The sequence below is a fragment of the Octodon degus genome, unplaced genomic scaffold, assembly GCF_000260255.1.
Source record: "Octodon degus isolate 3935 unplaced genomic scaffold, OctDeg1.0 scaffold00039, whole genome shotgun sequence".
In the NCBI taxonomy this organism is placed as follows: domain Eukaryota; kingdom Metazoa; phylum Chordata; class Mammalia; order Rodentia; family Octodontidae; genus Octodon; species Octodon degus.
Genome location: NW_004524615.1, coordinates 13,105,049 through 13,123,432, shown reverse-complemented (window position 1 = coordinate 13,123,432; position 18,384 = coordinate 13,105,049). Strand labels below are relative to the sequence as shown.

The 18,384-nt window shown below is 39.1% G+C and overlaps 1 pseudogene; it reads left to right on the top strand.

Annotated features, from left to right (window-relative positions):
* The first annotated feature begins 380 nt into the window (after positions 1 to 380).
* LOC111816775 lies at positions 381 to 510 on the top strand (annotated as a pseudogene).
* Positions 511 to 18,384: the final 17,874 nt, after the last annotated feature.

Genomic DNA, 18,384 nt, shown 5'->3' with positions numbered 1-18,384 from the left:
TCTTCTGTCCAGTCAGTACTTTTGGCTTATTCATTTTGTAAGGGAAGGACAAATCCTGAGAGTCAAGCCTTCTATTCCAATTCATTCAAAGAAATTTATTTTGCAGATACTTTCCCACAGAATTTCTATGTCTGCTTTAGCCACAAGACTCTCAAGATTCAAGAAAAGAAAAATGCCATTTGGGTAAGAAGTCAGAGGAGGGATGGAAAGAGATGAACAGGGAATATGAAGTTTTATTCAAATCAGAAAATTGGCTCTATTTAGGCTGTCTGGTCATCTGACCAATATAAGAGGCTTACATTTTAAATATAAATTTTAGTGGAAGACTTAACACTGTATGAAGAGCACAGTACCAGATATTTTGCTTAATAGTGTGTCACAATGCTTCTTGCCCTTTTGGATAAGATCAAGTGTAGTATCTGTTCTTATCAGTGTAACAGTGTGTTGCATGGAAATTAATTCCTGGGGCGTGCTAGTTACTAGTCTCATTTAATCATATAAACAACCTGAAAAGTTCTGTAGGCCATCTCCTTCGTGGTGCCTGCCTTTTGACCTTGTTCTGAGGAAATAGCACTCCTACAGAAACCCATTCTCATTGTCAAATCCACTGAAGGATTGCAGCCAACACTGACACCATGTGGAGTGAAAATGAGAAATCAACACTTAAATGCAGGGAAGTTGGAGATAAGGAAACCACGTGTTCAAATAAATGTCTCTTCAGACCAGTAGCTTTCAAAGTATTATGACCATGGATCATACTACAAAATGTATTTTAATTATAATACAGTACTTACATGTAAAAATATTTACCTTTACAACATGTATTACATGGTTACTTGCAATCCAACCTCTCAAGTCTATTACAGTTCACTGGAAGGTATTGGAGGTGAGGGGAAGAACCTGGCCACAGCCCACCAACACTGTTTCCAGGACCACTAATGGCTCATGGCCGGCAATTTAAAATTCACTATACACCAGTTATTAAGGAGCATCTCACTGCAGCTGGAACTCACCAAACTTACCACATAACTGTCACCTGTAACAAATAACCCAGCAGAAGAACAGCACGGCCTAATGAACTCAACAATTTTAAGAAATTTATCAAAGATGGTGTGCTATCTTGTACAATGAATAACCACTAAGACAATAATATGCAATGTATTAATTACTGAAACTGTCCTACTAATCGGTTTTGAAACTGTCTCATTGCTATTTGTTTCTCAATAAAATTATTTTTTAAAAAAGATGTATGTTATATGATACAGTATTTTCTTTGAATTAAGCTATCTCTCCAATGTCAAAAACACTGTTCTGGGGGGGGGCTTGCAGGTTAGCTCAGTTGTTTAAGCGCCTGCTCTGGCAAACCCAGTCAGGTGCAGGAGACCACAGTTCGATCCCCACCTCCATGTGCTTTACCAGGCTCGCCCTTAAGGCAGACTGAGCCAGCCAAAAAAAAAAAAAACAAAAAAACACTCTTCCAGGAATCAATGTACGGAAGTGAACCCTCTCACTTATTACCCTAGTAATCCACTCAATTTTTTTTTTCCAGGCCAGGCAAGGGGGCACAATATCTGTAATCCCAGCACTGGCAAGGCTGAGGCAGAAGGACTGCCACTGGTTCAAGGCCAGTCTGAAACATATAGTGCGTAAACTAAAAAAAAAGTTTATTTTTTTTTCTCTTCCTATTCTTGCTGATGTAAAACCCTGGTTTTAAAGAGGAAAGGGAATGTTGTTTTCCATTAAAAGGAAATGTTTTCGGTGAAGTGGAAGATGAAAGTGTCACTCGGTCATTTTAGGTTCCTTAAGCCACTAACCTAAGAGGAGGCAAATAAGAAAATGGAAATAGATACTGCCTCCCAAAGAATCCAATAGAACTATGCCTTCCTCCTCCTGGGTAATTTTCTAGCACTTTCATCTCCAATAATAAAAGTTAACTGGAGACTGGGCGTGGTGGCACGCGCCTGTAATCCCAGCTCTTGGGAGGCTGTGAACAGGTGGATCACTACTAGTCTGATCTAGTAGTGAGACCCTGAACACCCTTTCCTTTAAAAAAAAAAAAAAAAAAAGTTAACTGGAAACTACAGCAATTCAAACAAGGTAGAACAGCTGAGAATTCAGACATGCAACAGGCCATCTGGGTAAAAACTCTAACCAGTTAAGGTTCTGGCCAGGAGCAATGAAAACATGGAAAACATGAAAGAAAGATATAAACATCAACTACTGCCAGTTTGGCAGCTCTACATATTTCCTTGCTTATGTTGTGGGATGTTAGGGTATGTACACTAACTTTTCTACTCTCCTTCCTCATATTATTTTAAACAAGCACTGTTGGATGCTTAACTCTACAACTTAGACTTTATGTAACATAATAATGAAGCAGAACTGTGATTAAATTCAAAGACTAATTAACTAGGCCCAGAAATGGATAATGTGACTCTTCCTGACAATCAGTGACTAAGAAGACTTTGTGTTAATGCACTGTGGGGAACTGGTGAGCATGTCTTCACTCATGTGAAGTATATTCACATTCTAGCAAGCTCAAGCACAATTGTTTTTGTTACATTGATATTCAAAGTTTGCATACATTTATCTAGCGGAGTGTGTCCAGATGCTGAATTCAAGGAAGTGAGCTGGGCTGGTTATTATCTTGTGTCTCAGCTCCAGCCTCATCTTCCAAACTCATCTTTGTAACTTTGGGACTCTGAAATCCACATTTCTGACTTTCCCTTTGGCCCCGTGTTAGATTCAGCTGCCAGGAGACACTAGAGGAAGACTATAAGGCTTACTCCTTCACCCCTGTTCACTGTTGGTTTCTGGCTCCCAAAACTCAGGAATAGTTCTCTGAGGCAGCATTAACTCCTTCTAGTGAAGCAGCTGAATCAGGCTTGCAGACTTACAGCATTGACAGAACCAGCCTCATCGCACAACCCTCAGAAACAACATCAGCAATTGCCCAACACACACAGATTTGTGGGCCTCTCCTCTCAGCTTCACAGACTTAATAGTATAATCTCATCCTGATCCAACCCTCAGCCCTATAGGTGACAGCTGCTTCCTGCAAACACTATCTTTATGGATACCTCAATATCTGCTTTTTACTTTTACATTTAGTAACATTTCTTTATATTTAATTATATTGAAGTAACTGGAATGATATGTTTCCTAAAGGGATCCTCACTGTTACTAGGTTATTATAGTTTTAAAAGACTAAGGTCACCCAAGAAGGAATGAGAATGACCAAGAAAGTACATGAGAAATGCTCAACATCATTTATTATTAGGGAAATGCACATTAAAACTAATGATGTTCCACCACACCACTACTAAAATGGCTAAAACAAAAGACTAGCCATACTAAGGAGCGGCAAAGATGTGTAACAAAATTGTATGACAGTGCCTCAAAATGTAAAAGTGTTTATTATGTGACTTAGCAATTCTATTCCCAAGTATATAACCAAGAAAAATGAAAACGCACGTCCATACAGAAACTTGTATACAAATGTTCACAGCAGCACTATTCTTAACAGCCTAGGGGGCTTGCCGGTTAGGGGGCCTGCCAGTTAGGAGACTTGCCAGTTATAACACTCAGTTGTTTAAAGCACCTGCTTGCACAAACAAATTGCTATTTGTTTCTCAATAAAGTTATATTTTTTAAACAATGTCCAGCTTGGGTGAAAAGATGATTTGGTTATTTCAAAACAGAACTGATATCGTTAACAAAAGATTTTCAAGTTGAGAAAATTCTCTCTTGCATACAGAGAAAGTTTTTTCCCCCTTTTAGAAATGAGTTTTAATAAGGATACTGCCAAAGAAGACAGACGATACCCTATTACAAATAAGCAAAGACTGACCATTGGCATCCAACGTATCTAAATACATTATGTACATCACTGAAATTGTGTTTGACTTAAAACTTAAACTCAAGTATTACCACAACATAAAACTAACAAATTGGGTGGGGATGTAAATGGATTGGCCTGCCTGGCCAATGTGAAGCCCTGAATTTGATTCCCAGTACCAAAAAAAAAAAAAAAAACCCACTTAGATCTCTGAAGATGAAACCACTCCTTCCACTACACTACCTATTCAAATAGGCAAATCTTTTATTGTTAATGACCCAAATTGAGCTCAACTGTTGACCCCAGGATAATGAAAAATGTTTATGCTTGCTACAGAGAGTTTAACAAAGAAAACTAAAGAAATAAAATTCAGACAAAAGTTAAGTGCAGGGCTGGGGAGATGGCTCAGTGGAATAAGTGCTTCCCTGGCAAGCACAAGGGCCTGAGTTGAATCCCTAGTTCCACCAAAAAAAAAAAAAAAGTTAAGTGCATTCATATTCTGAGATTTTCCCCCTTAAATTCACACAGAATTTCTCAAAAAGGCACATTAAAGTACAGACTATGCAACAACTATCTCCTTTTTCCTAATTGACATTTTAAAAAGTATTTTCACTTTTTTAAAATTAATTTTTGGTGATTTATGGTATAAAACTACTCTCTGCAATAGAACTTCAATTTGTAACACTGTGCCAAAAAATGCAAATTTAACAGATACCACTTCAAATGTTAGCAGAAATTAATTGAGCCATGAGACATCATTTCAGTGATGTACATGATGTATTTAGATACGCTGGATGCCAATAGTCAGTCTTTGCTTATTTGTAATGGGTCAACTAAATACTTTCCATTACAGATGATGTGAACCAGGCTCACAGAAGAAAACTGGCCTAAGTCACACAACTGCTATTAGGATATGAACCAGGACACTCTGGATCCAAAGTCTCTCCTCTTTCTGGTATGTCAAATTAAATCCTGTTACCAATAATGATAGCAATGCAAGGAGGAATTAAAAATTATAAGTAATTTATAGCTGTAAGTGCTGAAAGAGAACATAGATTTACAGTCCCTTATTATATTAGTTACTTAAAATAGATCTGGTACTCTATTAGGGCCAGTGAACGAGAAGATATAAACCACAGAGCCCAGAGAACACGAATGAAAATGTTTAGTAAGTGGTTAAGTATTGCTTTTACCATTCCGAGTCCCTAATCTAAACTTCTAAAATAGTAAAAATGGTTCATTCATAGTCACTAATCTCTCTACTGAGAAAAAGTAATACTGAGGTTAGGTCCTTTGCCTCAACTCAAAGGAGTACTATAGATTAATGTATAGCACAATGATGCATCTTAATTTCCTGGTTGCTTCCAGCCAGTGACCCATATTGGTGACTCTAATGGGTTAAAAGAAGGAAATATCTTACTAGTTTTTTTTCCAGGAAATACTCAGTCATCAGTGTTTCTTTGGTTACATAATAGATTTAAACAGCCCTATTAGTTCGTATGAAATTAAGCATATCTTCCCAGAAATGGCTTTAGAGTTTGCTTATTTGTGGAAGTTGGAGGAATCTGCTCTTTCTCCCCTTCACAGGTATATAGTGGTACCTCAGTTCATGATTTTTTAGTGTTGTGGACTAAGCAAGTTGTGTCACATCAGCGCTCAGCTTTATAGTAGTTCTCATCAAGAACAGGAAGAATAATTCTTAACTTTCTGTGGAAATGAGAGCTCTAAGTTCTGAGCAGAATGTTGAATATCCCCTTAAAACAGAGTCTTTATAGTGACTATGAATGAACCATGCATCTTCGGTCAGGCAGCTAACCTGAGGCCTAACATTCCTAATATATTACCTAGTATAACATATTCCCAATACAATAGTGTCACAAGTGGAAACTGAGACTCAAAGATGGCTAATAATGGCATGACCAAAGTCGGAGCACTATTTGTAGACTAGAACTCTCAAACACAATGCTGTTCTACAAAGCACTCCCACAAAACCTCCCACATTGCTTCCACACACATGTGCTGAGTAAGCAAAAGGAAAGCTTTTTATTCTTAGGAAAACACAAATCAAAATGCCGAGTTAATTTCAGAGGTTGGCAATATGTCTTTCATGTAAAGACCCAAGTCTTTTCTTCCCAGGAGCTAATCATGGAATGTATTCAAACTAGGTGCTCCATCTAGTGGATTAATGGAAAACTCTCAGCATGAGGAAAATACATCTTAACACTGTTCTGTTCACAACAAACCTTGAAGCATTTGTTATTTCATACCTCTTAGACAAAATAATTGGACTAAAAATAAGATTGAGACGTGCAGACCAATGGAATACAACAGCAAACACAAAAACAGCCCCATACACCTTTGGCCATCTGATATTTAATAAAGGAAACTAAAAACAAATGCTGGGGGAAAAAAGATAACCTCAACAAACTGCTGGGAAAACTGGTCATCCACACGCAGAAGAATGAATCTGGAATGAACCCTGTACTAAATATTGCTCACCCTATACTAAAATTAAATCAAACTGAATCAAAGACCTTGATATAAAAACTGAAAACTAAATCTGCTAGAAGAAAAACAAGTAAAACTCTTAAAATACAGAAGCATAGATACTGAGTAAAACATAATACCAAGAGTCAACAAATGGGATTATGCCAAAATGAAAAGGGGCACAACAAATGAAACATAGGGGAGAGACAACCTACAGACTGGGAAAACTATTTTGCCAGGTGCTACTACAACAGACACTAACATCTAGAATAAATAAATAAAATAGATCCCAAAAAAACACAAGACCCCAATCAAAAAAATGGGCAATCAAAATGAACAGACACTTCTCAGTAGAAGCACAAATGCCCAATAAATACATTTTTAAAAAATGTTCAGTATCTTTGTCCAATAGAGAAATACAAGTTAAAACAACACTGAGAATCCATCTTACTCCAATAAGAATGGCTGTTACTAAGGACTCAAAATGCAACAAGTGCTGGTCAGGTTGTAGGGAGAAGTGGAATCCTCCTAAATCACTAATGAGAGCACTAGTACAACCACCACAGAAATCAGCATGAGCGTTCTTTAAAAATCTATAAATAGAAATTCTGTGTCATCTTTCCTGAGTATCTTTCTGACATGGTTAAAATGATCATACTACAGTGATACATGCATATCCATGTTTATAGCAGCCCAATGCACAATACTAAAGTATGGAGGTGGCCTATAAACCAATCAATAGATGAATGAATAATGAGAATATGGCCTCTACTATATACACAGTGCTGCACTACTCGCCATAAAGAAAAAATTGAGGCATTTATAGGAAAACTGATGGATCCTGAGACCGTAATGCTAAGTGAAAAAAGACGTAAAAGGTTAAATCTTGCATGGTTCCTCTTACATGAGAAACTCAAAATATAAACACTTTTAAAAGCAAAATAAATGATAGGATACAGGGAGGCATACTTTGTGGACAGGAAGATCAGAGGATGAGGAAAGATGGAAAGAAAGGAGAGGAAGGGAAAGAAGGATCAAGATGTGATATACATATGTACCAAAACCCCAAGCAAATACAATGTACAACATATACAATTAAAAAATTAAAACAGAAGTCCAGTCCAAAGTCTCCTCTAAGTCTCAAGGCAAATATCTTATCTATGCACCCATGAAAAAAAATCAAGATAAAAGTTAAACATTTTTAAAACATAAAAACAAGATTATAAAAACTATAAGCTCCATATTCCATACTTTTTTCTGTATCCCTTATCCATACCCAAAATAGTGACAAGAAAAGATTATAAAAGCACAAGCTTCCAACAACCAGAAATTAATTTATTCCAATTGATTAAAACTTTATTTCAAATTTGGTTCTCTCATTTCCCCAGTTTTCCTCAATATAAGTACAGTCATTAAAGCAGTGACTTCATAAGTAATACAACAAAAGCTCTCCAGTGATACACGCCCAACAGGTGTTCCTCCAACCTAACTATGAAGCTTGCAGAGATTTCACATCCTCTTGATATACTGCCTTTACTAATCTTCATTTAACTGAGGAGCAGACTTTCCTCTCAAAGGAAGAACAACATGCAGTAGGAAAAATTTAGGTAAAAAGCCAGCCAAATTTCCTGGCTCTGCCAACTTCAGACAACAGTAACCCTTGAGTGAGTCCTTGAACCTCCGCCTCAGTTCCTCATTTTTAAAACATGGGCAGCTGTTCATCCTTCACAGAATGCTATAAGGTAGGAGAGGAATGACAGATGAAACACATCTAGCACGTTTTCTGGAGCACTAGTGTGTTCAATAAATGAGAGACAGGTGGATTTACACAGACTCATTTCTCCAGTGTATGGGTTTTTATTTTGTCTTCACCTCCAAATTTCTATTTTATTTTGGGGTTGTTGTTGCTTTGGGTAAGGTTGTGGAGGGTAAGAGAGGGTCTCACTATGCAGTCCAGACTAGCCTTGAACCCACTATGTAGCCTATGTTGACCTCAAACTCACAGCAATCTTCTTGCCTCAGCCTCCCGAATGCTAGGATTACAGGCATGCTCCAGCACACCCAGCGAAATTTGCGCAAGGGCCTGAGTATAATCCCCGGTTCCACGAATTAAAAAAAAAAAAGTGTAAAATAATAAAGAACTGTTGTTCATTCAATGTAGCCAAACATAGGCAATAATCATAAATCCCAAGAGTTGCAGTGTCTTTGTTACTCTTCTCTAATTGGTAGGACAAATACCTGACACTCAAAATGAAGGAAGGAAATGTTTATTATTTAGCTCACAGTTACTGGAGGTTTCAGTCCACACTCAGCTGGCTCCAAGGCGGAGCAGCAACATAGCAGAAAGCAACCTTTCATGGAGGCAAAAAGCAAAGAGCAAAGGAAGGAGTAGCAGCAACAAGAGAGCAGATCTGTTCTCTCATGTTACAGCACTCAAACCCATAATCTCAGCAGTACTCAGACCCATAATCCCAGACTTGGATCATGAATTAATCACAAACTCTAGAAGTCTGCCCCATGACTGCATGAGGCTTTGGGGGGACAACTAGGCACAAACCATAACATGCAGTAAAGCAATATGTAGGTACCTATAATCCCTATCAAATGTGGACTTCATGCAACGAAGTGGAGCCATTAGATTATTACCTGTCTGTTCTATCTCTACATTGCTCCTGAACTTTCAATGAAACCACTTCCTAATGTAGGACATTCTTAAGAATATTCTGAATCTATGTTTCTGTCTTCTGCCTCAGCTTTCCATTTTGGAATGTCAAACTTCAAGTACAGGTTCACCTAACACTTATAAATGCTGAAGAAAGATCAAATTCAATATGTTAATGAGTCTTAAATTGTATCATGACTCTCCATATGTGGATAAACAGATTTAAGCAGTAAGCCTCCTCAACAACAAAATAACACATGTTTATTTGAATAACATACCAAGTAGTACTGAATGCCTCCTTGACTCCAACATCTACCCCTCTGACCCAGTGATAGGAGGATTTGTGGCTATCAAGCCAAGACTGGCTCTTAAAGTAAGACACTGATACGCAACTAGGTTCTGGCTAATAAGATGCAAGAAGTGATGAGTGATGATCCTACCATCCTACTGTTAGATATTTATCCCAGGAAAAATGTAAACATACATACACTGAAAACCTTGCCCATAAATATTCATGGCAACTTCATTTATAATAAACAAAAATGGGAAATTGATAAACTATGATATATATAGAGAGAGACAGAGAGAGAGAGATTCATCAATAAAAAAATAGAATGAACTATTGGTACATACAATATGGACAGATCTCAAAATTGTGCTGAATAAAAGAAGCAAGGCAAAAAAGCAAAGGTGATACTGACAGTTTCATTTTTATATAAACTGATGTACAGTAACACAAAGTAGATTTGGAAGGAACAGAAGAGATGGATGACAAAAGAGCGTAAGGACATTTTGAGGGGTAATGAACATCCACTATCTTGAATGTGGCGATGGTGTGTATCCAACTAAATTCTGCATTTTTTGGGAGAGGGCCTCCCTATATACAGCACAGGCTGGCCTTGAATTTGCTCATGTACCATAGATCAGCCTCAAATTCAGCCAGTCTCCTGCTTCAGCCTCATGAGTACTGGGATTACACACATGAGTCACCTCAACTGGCTAAACTGTACATGTTAAACACGTACAGTTTAATGAATATCAATTACCATCAATAAAGCTGTTTAAGGGCAAATGTTATCTATGGGATGGATTATGGGAGCATTTGTACTCAACAAACTCTTAGAGGGGCCAGGGAGATGGCTCAGTAGAATAAGTGCTTCCCTGGCAAGTGCAAGGGTCTGAGTTCAATCCCCAGTTCTGAAAAAAAAAAAAAAAAAAAAAAAAAAAAAAAAAAAGACTCTTAGGTGTGCCCTCACTTGTTTTAGCCTGAATCTATTTAGAACCTAAAGTTATCAAAATAGCCCACTCCTCATCATGAAATAACAGCAATTATTAAACTGGAATTGAGCCACTTGGGGATTCTGAAAGACAAAAACTCATGTTTTACCTTCTGTCCCTTGAAAAAATAGAGAATCTCCGCTTCCCCCATGCTACTTTTGGCATCCCTGAAGGGAAAGAACACTTAGACGCTGCCTGGGCACATGTTTATTCTTTAAGAGAAGATTAAGGGTGGGGAAAAAAGGGTAAATACTGCCTAGAAATTACTGAATACTAATGAATCAAACAAGGTTCTCTTAATTTTAATAGACTTTCTCAAAACACAATGAAAAAACTTACAAATATATCATAAATGTGTCAGAAGCTATGTATATGTAGAGCATGACATTATTCTGCATCATTCTTTGAATGACTGTACTATATAAAGAATAATTTAATTTTTTAATCTATTTGCCTTACAGTCACTCACTGTCCTAGAGATGCCTAAACAAAAATCTATGGTACTGCATTTTGCTATATCCAGCATGAAGTATAAACACTTGCAGGAAACATATTTTACAGATTAATCTGTAATCTTTTTTCTTTTTTTTCTAAAAACATCTGTTTGGGAAACAAGTCCAATAAACTTTTTAAAGTTAGACTATATATTATTTTATATATAAAATAATGCTAATAAGCTCTCCAATATATAAAATAGGAGTCTTAAGAGTAATAACAATCCAGCCTCTTCACAAAACAAACAGGCTTTAAAATGGTTTTATGACCTAACTTTTAAGTAACATTATTGCCAACCATGACTCATGGGAAAAATAATTTTTTTTATTTTTTAACACTTAAAAGATTTTTTTTTGCTGCTATGTTACAAAGATGAAAACATAGTGGGAAGTTATAGCATATGTAATACTTTGACTGAATATTGACAGCAATAATGAAGCACGATATCCCATTCACTTTTCTCATTGCTAAGACAAAATGCAGTACACTCACATGTTAAAAGTGGAAAATTTATTTTGGCTCAGTATTACAGTCCTTGGTCAACTGACTCCAAGGCAGAAACCAGACGGCAGAGGGGTATGATCAAAGAAAAGACACTCAACCCATGGCAGCTAGGAAGCAGAGAGGAGGGCAGAGCCTGGACAAGAATACACCCTTGCTAGGTCACACCCCAGTGATCTGCCCCACCTCCTAACAGCTAGTCAGCTACAGCATCTCCAAGATCAGTCACCTTCCACACATATAAAAAGGGTAGCTAGGCACTTTCAATCTAAACCACAACACAGAAAATCTATTCTCTGCAAAATAATGCCATCTCATTATCATTCTTTCAATAAGCACTATCTTGTTAATAGGTAGAGAATTCATCCCCAGAAAGGTATCCCCTAGTAGAGAAATTTTCTACTCAAATGGTGAAGATGAGCCATTCTTGGTAACATATTGAATGCTTCCCTCTGTTCATCCTTCAGCTCTGAAACAATTTTCAGGTGGGCTGAGCACACTGCACCTAGATTAGTTGGACTGCTATTTATAGTTACATTTCTTTTTTTTCTTTTCTTTTCTTTTCTTTTTTTTTTTTTTTTCAGAACCGGGAATTGAACTCAGGCCCTTAGCACTTGCCAGGGAAGCACTTAACCTACTGAGCCATCTCCCCGGCCCCTATATAGTTACATTTCTGAGAAATGAGGGGGTACTCAAAATCTGCAGAAGCTCTGGACTCAAGACAGCTCTTGTTTGAGGGGTTCAAATTCCACTTTTTATTAGCATACAACTTAAATAAGTTATTGTTAAGTAGCAACAATAGTAGTATCTACTTTTAGCATATTAACTATTCCATAAATGTAAGCTACTATGTCACTATACAGTTCTGCTACAGACTGAATGCAAATGTAATCCCCAGAGTAATGATAAAGGGAGATGGGCAGCTGGAATGTGACTAGGTCATGAGAGTGGAGTTCTCATGTTGGGATTATAAAAGGAGCCCTTATAAAAAGAGACATAGGCCAGCCAAATAGCTCAGAGGATTAAAGCACCTGAAAGCAGGCACAGGGGCTAGGGGTTCAATTCCCAGGCCTGCCAGGCTGGCCCTGCCCCCAGGGCATATTGAGCCTGGGCATGGCGGCACACACCTGTAATCCCAGCTCTTAGGAGGCTGTAAACAGGCAGATCTGTACAACTTCGATCTAGTAGTGAGACCCTGAACATCCTGTAGACCCCTGCCTAAAATACAAAAAAAAAAAAAGAGACAGAAGACTGTTTAATATTCCTTCCCCCTCTCCTCCATTGAAAGGATATAGTGAGAAAGTACCACTTGCAAGCTACGAGGAAGGACCTCATCAGACACCAGATCTGCAGTACCTTATCTTGAACTTTGATCTCATAGAATTCAAATAATCACCAAACATTTACAGAAAGCTCCTACTCTGCTCCACAGGAGGAAGATGCACAGAAGCAAAGTCCTGCATTAAAAGAGCCCATGATGACAAGGTAGGGAGATCAAGAGGAAAGAGAGAAGACACAAATCATAACAGAATGTTTCTGATCAACTCTTTCTTGACTCCTGTAACACCCAGGATGTTTCAAAGCATGGCTGAGTGAGACCATTTTCCCCAATTCAGCAACATAACCAAAGACAGCTTTAGTTTTCCTAAAGCAACAAAATGGAAACTAGCTTGGAGTCCACACACATGTTCAGAAAGATGTTTTTCTGACTGCTAGCTATTCTATCAATACCAAGTATGTGCCCATAGAACTCACCTTCCAGACATGTGTATGGGTCAACAGAGTGGGGCCATTGAAGAACACGCTGTGTATGTGGTCAGAGCATCTTAGGAAGAGAGGTTAGGAGGCATGATAACGTTCAAGCAAGATGGCAGGCAAAAATATGCCATGTCCAGCTCCCACTCTGCTAGAGAAAATAAGTCACTAAACCACATGCATGTTTCCCAATTCCTTTAAGACAATACTTTGTAACAAAATTCTACTTCATGCCAAGAATAAACTACATTATCTAAAAGCATCATTCTTCAGAAGTGAACACATCATACGGGTCACTGGGTACCTGTGGTATACGTTCTGTGCATCAGGACACAGACAGAACTCTATAGTGAGCTAGTGTCCCCAAAAAAGATGTATGTACATCCTACCCCCACTATTTGTCGATGTGACCTGTATTAGTCAGGTTTTACTAGAAGAACAGATAAAATACAAGGGGGTTTGAGGGGCAGGGCCAGAGAGGTGCAAACCATTAAAGTGGCAGCATGAGCTTCTGTACCTGCCCCCCAGGCCTGGTGGCCTCTCGTGGAGGTATGGAGCAGATCATCCTGGACATGGCGGTGCCCCAGCCTCTCTTCCAGACCCTACAGCATGGGACAGCAGTGTCTCGAGGTCCTGCTATGTAATTCAGGCTGCTTTAAACTATGAAACCTCCAGTAACTGTGAGTTAAATAAACCTTTCCTTCCCTAAGCTTGAGTGTCAGGTATTTGTCCCAGCAATGACAGAAGGGTAACTAAGACATGACCTTATTTGAAGAAGGAAAAAAAGGGGAAGCTTTATAGATATAATGATCTTGAGATAAGATCACATCCAGGTGGGATCTAAATCCAATAAGTTTCCTTACAAAAGACAAAAGAGGAGACCAAGACACAGAAAAAAATGGCAGGTAGAAATTGGAATGATACAACTCTAAGCCACAGATCACCACCAACTTGAAGATGTAACAAAGTATTCTCCCTGAGTCCCCAAAGGAAGACTTTTGACCACCAAAATTCCTGGGAAGATAAATTTCAATTATTTTAGGTCACCAAGTTTGTGATAATCTGTACAGCGGCCCTACGAATGACTACAGGGATCAATTCAATTACCATAGGTAACTTTGTGGTTGTGAGCCTTTTCTGGAAGCCTCTTACTGGCAACCTAAGACAAGTTGGATACCCTTATTTTCATTATAACCAATAATTGTCAGCATCTCCATTCTACAGATAGCCACAGAAGCACCAAAAGTGAACTCTGACTGCATCAAGCAGCACAATGTAGTGGGGCAGCATTTCCTCCCAATGTTACCTTTTGCCTATACACCTCAGGGCCTCCAACAAATGAGTGTGATTATACTCCTCTACCTTCTTTCCTGGCACAGAAGCTGCCTTCCCTGCTGGGCATGAGTAACCCTGCTCAGACTTCTAAATGGGACACCGTAAGTCCTGTTGCACTTGGGCGTATGGGAAGATGGTACTACTACCAACTGAAATAGGGTATGACTAGTGGGCAATGATTGAATTCAGTTTAAGTCATGTACTAAAGGTGCCTAAGAGACATCTGCTGTTAGGAGCCAGCAATCCCTTGTCAAAAAGAGGAAGGAACCTGAAAATACTTTTAACCTTTGACTGAAATACATTAACACAAATAGTTACCATTTCCCAGGTGTTTATATTTTTAGACATTTTATGTTCAAATATGAAACAGAAATCTCTGCACAGTTATATAAATGGGCCAAAGACAGTTTATAGTTTATGGGTTTAGGGATTTCTTTGATGCAGCTGAAACCATTTAGCTCAAAAGCCCACTGGCATCAAATTCAAGTCTTCAAATATCGCACTCACTTTGGCAGCACATATATAAATCTTCAGATATCCAATCATATGTAAGCATACCTGTAGTCATCCCATCTCATACCCTGTGAAACCTCAGCTGACTGTTGTCACCTACTGATGAGACAGGGTCCTATAACAGCCCTTCTGCGCCCCCAACCCAGAGATGCATCAGCTGAGCATAATAAGCCTCCTAATTAGTGGCTCCTTGGCTGTAAATCTCTACATAGCTTCAAGCCATGAGACATTCTCTCGCAACCCTGTCCCTGCACCATCCAATAAGACTTGTATGTCACTGTCTCTTGTGGTCTTTTTTTTTTTTTCCTCCCTTGATCAGTCCCAAATATCTTGAATTCTCTACAGTCCCTCAAGAGACCTTTAGGTAACAGAAAGTACATAAGTTATTATGCATCTTCATCTTGACTTAAAAATAAAGATTTCCTCAAACTGGTCCCAAAATTCAGCAGTCCTAAGTGAGGAGCTCCAGGCTACCTACGGCATGAGTCCTGTGGGGCATACAGCCATCCATCTGTCCAGGTCTCGGAAACCTTTGTGGCAACCCTGCCCCAGGTCAACAATCCTAGATATGGCCTCTTCTTCCCACCTACACAGGGGGCAGCCCATCCTGGTTTTTTGTTTGTTTGGTTTTTTGTTGTTGTTGTTGTTGTTGTTTTTGTTTGTTTTTTGCGTGTGTGTGTTTGTGTGCGTGTGTGCGCGCGCAAGGTCTCACTACATAGCCCAGAATCATAGTGAGCCTTCTGATTTCTCCCTCCCTAGTGCTGGGATTACAGGCGCACACCCACACCCGGACTCCATCACCAGCTCAGGGTGCCCAGAGGTAGGGCCGGAGCAGCATGCAGTGCCAGAGATCGAACCCTGGCCCCTGCACTTACCTAAGCAAGCGCTTAGTCCACTGAACTATACCGCCAGCCCTCTGTTTTCCCAATCTCTCATCCAGTGAAGTCAGCCCGTCTGGCTTTCTATCACTTAACACAAAGCCCAGAAGCAAAGCTTCACATATGAGAGTAGAAAGGGTGGTAGCTAGGCAGGTACACTCAAGACTCAAGGAAAAAGATGAGAAAGAAGAATGTAGCTGCCAAGGCTGTCTACATTCCTCATCCACAAATGCAAGGAAAGGGAGCCAAGGATATCCCAGAAGCATTACGGGGTCAAAGTAGTTCATGCAAATAATGGAGGAAACACTTCCACACTCAACGCAAGCCCTCTTTGAACTGAGACCACAGGCAGATAACACTGGTGTATGCTCATCCATCCCTGCCATACTCCCTCCTATATATGCCATTACTATAGATGGGACAATACTAGAAGGACGGTCCCTCCTCCAAGCCTTAGAAAAACACCATACGCTGCCTGGCGCCAGAGGCTTCCAATTTAATGTTTGCTGAATGAATGACTGTGAGCCACACACTATTAACATTTAATTACTGTGCAACCCAATTGTGACTCTTATTTATACGACAGATTAACTTTGCTATAAAGTTATCTGCTAACAATAGCTCAAGGAAGCCCAAACATGGTTGCTGGTCACAAAGCATGTTCAACAGCTCATACAGCATTGCTGAAAGGTCACAACCAGCAAGCTAGGGCCAACCCTAATTATTCATGGCCCTGAATTTTACTGAACAAATTAACAGTAAACACAGACACTAAAAGAAGCTATCATCCGGCTCTCCTAAATTGATTCTGTTCCAATCCCTGAGTCAAGAATCCTGTAGGCTACCCAAGAGTGAACAGTAGGTCTTATTTATGTTTGTTCTTTCAACAGCCAGCAGGATGCCTGGTATACAGTAAGACATCAATAAATACTTATTGTGAAGTTTCCTGCATCAGCAGATGCTTCCTATAGCTAAAGCATCTGAATCTTTGGAGACCACAAATGTTCCTCCACCTGGCTAAGGGCCCTGGTGGAGCTCACATATTCAGGACCATCCTAGGGTGGCAACCAGAAAGGAACAATACACAATTATATACAAAAACAAGATTGCTTCCCACCCCTTAAAGTGCTATGGACTACTATCACTTTTATAAATGTGAGAATTTTGCCACCAAAAATTATTCTATTTGGTAATATATGAGCTTAGAACAAAAAGCAACTGTGTTAATGTAAAAGAAGTATGTTGGGATCCCTTAGGCATCATTTCCCTATTGATAGTGGGCTGAAGAGCAATAATTTCCCCTCAAAACAAAAGAATTGTCACCATTTCTTACAACACATCATACACATGTTCCTCCATCTCTCCCTAACCATGTTTCTCAAGGCTGAGACCAGATTTTACCATCCTGAGAAAAAAAGGGAAAAAAGTCCCATAATAATGCCAGCCAACAAAAATATCTGGACACAAATCATACAATAGTACGCAAGTAGAGATGCCTTACTATGAAGATAAGGAGAAAAGAGAACCTTCACATCTGTTGGTGGGAATGTAAATTAGTATAGCTAGCACCGAACAGTACAGAGGTTATACATATACACAATTTAATATAGGTCAGACTCAAAAAGGAAAAAAAAAAAATATTGCCATTTGCAACAGTATGGAAGAACCCAGGTGATATTATAGCAAGTAAAATAAGCCAGGCACAGAAGAACAAATAACACATGGTCTCATTTATATGTAGAATCTAAAAACTTAGAACTCATAGGGGCATAAAATAAAAGGGTACAAGCCAGGAACTGAGAAGATGTTGATCAAAAGATGTAAAATCTGAGTGTGGACAGTAAGTTCAAGAAATATATTACATAACACAGTGACAAAAAACAATCTGTATTTTGAAAATAGCTAAGAGTAAATGTTAAGCATTCTTGCCACAAAAAATATATGAATACAACAGATGGCCAGATAGCTCAGCAGAATAAAGCACCTGCCTAGGCAGACACAAGGACCAGGGTTTGATACCAGGCATGCTGTGCTGACCCTGCCCCCAGCGTGTGCTGAGACAGGGATTGAGACTGGGCGTAGTGGCGTGCACCTGTAATCCCAGTGCTTGGGAGGCTGAAAACAGAAGGATCACTACAAGTCCAATCTGTGTAGTGAGAACGTGTAGACCCTGCACTAAATGCATAAATACAGATAGATAGGTCTAACTGAGCCATTCCACAACACATACATATGTTGAACCCATGCTGTATGCATTAAATATATACAATTTTGTCATTTAAATATATATGTATTTCACAGATACCTTATCACATTAATCATCAATTCTTTAAGGCAGTGTTATATTTCTGTCACTAACAAAACAATGAGGAAATATGTGAAGCAAAGACAAGAAAAGCAGGGGCACTAGTCCCAACACACTGGGCTGCCCCAGACTCACAAGCAGCACAGAGCAGGTGAAGCAGAAACAAGCTGAGTGGCTTCTCCCTTCACCCTGAAGGTGGGTGCACACTAACAGGTTCTGCTGCATTAATGCACATCTAGTCTGAGAGAGAAGGAGGATCCTGAACACATTACATAACTAAAGGCTGGGCTCTGGCTTTGTCACCTTAATAGAGGAAAAAGTTTGTTGGTTTTGAGGT